This window comes from Phodopus roborovskii, unplaced genomic scaffold (genome assembly GCF_943737965.1).
Source record: "Phodopus roborovskii unplaced genomic scaffold, PHOROB, whole genome shotgun sequence".
Classification (NCBI taxonomy): Eukaryota; Metazoa; Chordata; class Mammalia; order Rodentia; family Cricetidae; genus Phodopus; species Phodopus roborovskii.
Genome location: NW_026125868.1, coordinates 359,483 through 365,482, shown reverse-complemented (window position 1 = coordinate 365,482; position 6,000 = coordinate 359,483).

Below are 6,000 nucleotides of genomic sequence, written 5' to 3'. Positions count from 1 at the left end.
TCCCTTCCATACTCCTCCAGTGTCCCTTTACACTCTGTCCCAACTTTATAAATTCTTTAATTATTATTGTTACACTCAGAAATACTTACATTCACAGAGATACTTCATATACATATATATGCTCACGTAAATATAATTTCCTGAGTAAATTTAGAACTGCTCATATGTATATGTGTATAAGGATGACCACTTGGATTCAATAGCTTATTAAGTAGCTTATCCCTGGAACAGACTGATTCTAACCTTTCTTAACAGCTATATCAATTACCTATAGCTCTTCATCTAGGGGTAAGGTCTTATGATACTCCCCCACACACACATCACAGTGTAAATTGATATTGGCATTTTATCAGCTTTGTTTATGCTACTATATTATTGGGATTTCAAAAATGCAGTTTCCCTGTTCTATACAGAACACAGTATAATGTAGCACACATCCTTGCCCTTGATTCCTGCCATTGTCTCCCCCATCTTCTGGAGTGTTCCCTGAAATTTGGATGAAATGTTGGTGTTATAGGAGTATCAGTTGGGTATGAGAACCCCACAGTCAGTTCTTAGCATGTTGAGATTATGGATTTCTGTTATAGTCTCCATCTGTTGAAAAAATAACTTGCTTGATGACAAGTGAGAACTACACTTATAATAGAAGGATAAGTTTTTAAAATACAGTTGTCAATTATGTGATAGTTTACAATAACGCAGTAGTAGATTTTCTTCTAGTGTCCATGACCTCACCAGTTGGAGGTAGTTGGTTGGGTTTATTGTAGCAGTCATGAATACCCTTTTGAGTGGGCCTTATATCTAATCAGTTGGCTGCTGTTTACCTTCATGATATAAGTGCCACTATTGCCCCATTGAAGATAGGTTGCCATGTTGGTAATTCTTTATGGCTCACAGTGTTTATCATTGATTTAAAATTTAATGACGTTTCTTCTTTGGCAACTTGCATAGTAACTTCAGATGTTATGAGAGCTAATTCTTGGAGAGGAGACTCCTGTGTCAGTTTTATTTGGATTCTTCTAAGTGCTGTGTGTGAGGTTGTGGCATCCTCAGCAATAGGATCTTATTCTGGGAGGCAACAACTTTTTTTGATAATCCTTTGAACTTCTATAATGATATAAAAGAGGATTATTATGTTGTCTGTGCAGTTTTTATTAGCTAGCCAATGGTTTGGGGGAGGCGGGCATTAGCACCTCAAATAGAATAACATCATTTCAATTATTTATGGGGCTGGAAAGATTACTCAGTGGTTAAGAGTACCTTTGGTCTTGCAGAGAATGCAGGTTTGATTCCAGCATGAACACAATGGTTCACAACATCTGTAACTCCAGGTCTAGAGGATTCAACATCTTCTGACCTTTGTGGGCACTGGGCATGTACATGGTATACATACATGTATACAACAGAACACAATAAAAGAATAATGAAAGGCTAAATATTAGAAAATGATGGACAGAATGCAAATAATGAAAATGAGTTATGCAAGAGGATATTTGTGTTTCTGATTCTAAGTCTATCATGGACTTTTCAGTGTAGGTTGTGGGTAAATACATAAAAACATTCTAAAGTTGAAGTATGAAATCCAGTTTTAATCTCTATAGCTTCTATTTTGAATGGCTACTCTAACTATATAGAAGTTCATTGAGTTATGAAGTTTTGAGTATGGTTAGTTTTGACATGTGATGTTCTTTTAATTGGAACATTTTTATACAAAAGTTTCAATTAAAAAAATTAAATCTGAAGACTGCATCCTCTACCCTTGGATCCATACTAAGGCCTACAGGCTTATGGGAGGCCAGACTGTTACTGGGAACCACAGGTAAGACACTACCCACTGTTCCCAAAAACCCCTTTAAAGCATACCCAACAATCCCAGACTAACCCCTCACCCCTGGCTCCATATCCTGATCTACAAATTCAGAAGAAGATCTCCACTTTACCAGAGGCCAAGCAGAATCTAGGAACTCCAAGTCTACAAGTCCAGAAGAAAACTTCAGTTTTACTGGAGCACAGGCCTGATACAGGGACCCCGGTGTCAGCAGCTGTACTAGAGACCTCAGAGGACAGACAAGATCTTGAGACTCCAGTCTGCCCTCCATTCTCTGGACTCCATATCCTTGTCTACAGCTTCAGAAGTGTACTTATCAGAGACCAGGGCAGATCTAGGAATCTTAGAGAGATCAAGGATACTAGGGACATACCTAAACATAACAAAATCAATATACAGCAAGCTGATTGCTAACATCAAATTTAATGGAGAGAAACTCAAGTCAATTCCACTCAAATGAGAAACAAGGTAAAGTTGTCCATTCTCTTTATTCCTATTCAATATAGTACTTGAAGTTCTAGCTAAAGCAATAAGACATCAAAAGGAAATAGTGTGGATATAAATTGGAAAGAAAGAAGTAAAAGCATCTTTATTTGCAGATTATATGAGCGTATACATAAGCAACCTCAAAAACACTACTAGGGAACTCCAACAACTGGTAAACACTTATAGACATATGGCTGGACACACGATTAACTAAAAAAAATCATTAGTCCTCTTATATACAAATGATAAATGGATAGAGAAAGAAATAAAATCAACACATTCTGCAGTAGCCTCAATAATACAAAAATATATTAGTTTAACTTTAATGAAGCAAGTGAAAAAGTCTTAAGAAAGAAATTGATGAAGATATCGGAAGATGGAAATTTTGCCCATGCTCATGGATCTGTAACAGTAAAAAATCAATCTATATATTCAATGTAATCCCCATTAAAATCTCAACACAATTCTTTACAGGCATTGAAAGAACAATGCTGAATTTCATATAGAAAAACAAAACAAAAAACAAAACAAAACAAAAAACAGAATAGCTGAAACAATCTTGTCCAAAAAGAACTGCTGAACTGATCACCATCCCTGATTTCAAGCTCTGCTATAGAGTTGCAGGTGGATCAATGGAATTAAGCCAAAGACATACGAACACCTGATTTTCAACAAAAAGACAAAATTATAAACTATAAAAAAGAAAGTTTCTTCAACGAACAGTGCTGGCATAACTGGATGTCAACATGTAGAAGATTGCAAATGGATCCATATTCATCACCCTGCACAAAACTCAAATTCAAGCGGATCAAATACATCAACATAAATTCATAATGCTGAAACTGATAGAAGAGAAAGTGGGAAATAATCTCAAACACATTGGCACAGGAGACAACTTCCTGAACAGAAAACCAATGGTACAGGCACTAAGATCAACAATTAATAAATGGAACTTCATGAAATTGAAGTTTCTGTAAGGCAAAGGACAGTGTCAATAGGACAAAATGGCAGTCTATGGAACAGGAAAAGAGCTTCTCTAACCCTACATCTGACAGAGGTCTGGTTCCAAAAAATATAAAGAACTCAAGAAACATTGTATCAATAAACCAAATAATCCATTTAAAAATGGGGCACATAACTAAATAGAGAATTCTCAACAGAAGAATCTCAACTGGCAGAGAAACACACAAGGAGATGTTCAATGTCCTTCACTACCATGGAATTGCAAATCAAAACGACTGAGATTCCATCATACATCTGTCAGAATTGCTAAGATCAAAAAACACAGGTAACAGTTCATACTGGAGAGACTATAGAGAAAGGGGAACACTCTTCCACTGCTGGTGGGAATGCAAACTTGTACAGCCACTTTGGAAGTCAGTGTGGTGGTTTCTTAGAAACCTGGGTATCTACCTGCCACATGAACAAGCTATAACTCTTTTGTGCATATACCCAAAAGATGTCCAATCATACCACAAAGACACTTGTCCAACTATGTTCATAGCAGCATTATTTGTAATAGCCAGAACCTGAAAACAACCTAGATGCCCATCAACCAAAGAATGGATAAGGAAAATGTGGTACTTTTACACAATGGGGTTATTACTCAGCTGTTAAAATAGACACTGGGAAATTTGAAGGTAAATGGATGGAACTAGATGAAGTCATCCTGAGTAAAGTAATCCATGCTGAGTAAGACAAACATGGTATGTACTCACTAATAAGTGGATATTAGCTGTAAAATAAGGGATAGCTATGCTTTAACCCACAGACCCAAAGAGACTAGGTCAGGGAGGGTTTGTGAAGGGGTGTGGGGAGACACCCAGATCTTCCTGGGCAAGGAAAATGGAGATTTCATGAGTGGAATGAGGGCAGGTGGAGATAGGAACATGAGCAATCAAGTTGGGAGGGGATGGTCACAAAGTGGGAGAGTGATAAGGGGTACTGCTGGAGCAGAGGGCATTTTGTGTGGGCTGGAAGCCTGACTCAGGGGACTCTACCAGGTGTCTGCAGGGAGGATACCAGCTTAGACTCCTTAGTGGATAATTAGCCTGAAGTGGCCACCTCCTGTGACCAGATTGTAGAAGCCAGAAGAATCAAGTATAACACAAGAAAACGCACATGTCCCGCGCTACCGTCTCGCCAGCAAGAACGACGTGGCACACTCAGGATCCTTCTGCAGTAAAGCTTTAATGCATCTTGAGAGGGAGAACATAAGCTTACAGAGCGGAGAAGCCAAACATCCAAAACCCAACCCTTATATAGCTTTACAACCTTCGCCTCGGACGTGTCACCTCCTGATTGGCTGCAGCCCATTGGCCCATATGACGCCACGGGAGAGGCAGAGCCCAAGGGATGGAAAGTTACCCAGCGCCTGCGCACTAGCTTGTTTACCATTTGGTGCCTGCTGGATGCAGGCGCCATCTTGTAATGGAAAATACAGGGACGGCTCCCTACACCCACAGAATTAACTAACCTGGGTTCATAGGGATTCACAGAGACTGAACCAACAACCAGGAAGGCTCCATGGGACTGGCATGGGAACTCTGCATTGTTACAGCTGTGTATCTTGGTTCTCTTGTGGAACTCCTAACAGTGGGAACAGGGGTTGTCTCTGATAGTTTTGCTGCCTTTTGGGAACCTATTCCTCATACTGGATTGCCTTGCCCAGCCTTAATACATAGGGAGGTGCTTAGTCTTACTCCTACTTGATATGCCATGTTATTTTGATACTCATGAGGGGCCTGGCCTTCCCTGGATGGAGATGGAGGAGATGATTGGTGAGTGGGAATGTGGGGGTGGGATGAAGCTCAGAGGGGAGAATGGGTGAAGGCTGCTAGTGGGATGGAAAATAAATAGATGAATAAAGGATAAAGGAAAAAAAATAAATCTAACGACTCCCATATATATTTATGTATTTAAATAAACATAAAATGTTTCCCTATGACTTTTTCAATCATTGTTACTCTCTTTTATCCCTCCTACCCCCTCTTTATAAGCATCAGTACTGCTCTTCCCCATTTTCCCATTTCTTCTTTTGTAGCACCTATATCTTACTACCCTCTTATCCAAATCGCCTTCTCTGACCCAAAACTATGGTGTTTATAGGAAAATGAATACAACTTGAAGTCATGTTAAGCACAAGAAACCAGAATATGAAACCCATATTCTGGCAAGCATAGACCACACTGATCCCTCGATACTAGGCTTGAAAATTTTGCATAATTTTCTTTGCTACTCACTCACAATATGTGAGTTCTTACAACATATCTATCATTGTTCCTGGAAGCACTAGAGTTGAAGGTTAAAAGTAAATTCTTGTTTAATATTCCTTCCTTCTCTTACTCAAATACCCCATCCTTTCTGAATTAGCTCAAGTACCACCCTGTGACACTGAAGTAAAAATCTCCCTTTTGTTCATGACATTTGACTGTGTATAGGTTCCATGGTGCATCTCTGCACACATTTACTCTATCTGCAAAGGATATTCAAGGGCTCATTTTCAGAATGAAAGTTTATTTAATTCAATCAACTGAACAAAGTTTTTACTAAGTATATTATACATTTGTCTGATTTTAGTTAACATGATATATAAAAGTCCTTCCTTTTAAAAACTACATTACACAATGTAAAGTGACAAATGAGTATATGTATATGTCTGTCAATTACAAGCATTACAAAGAAAT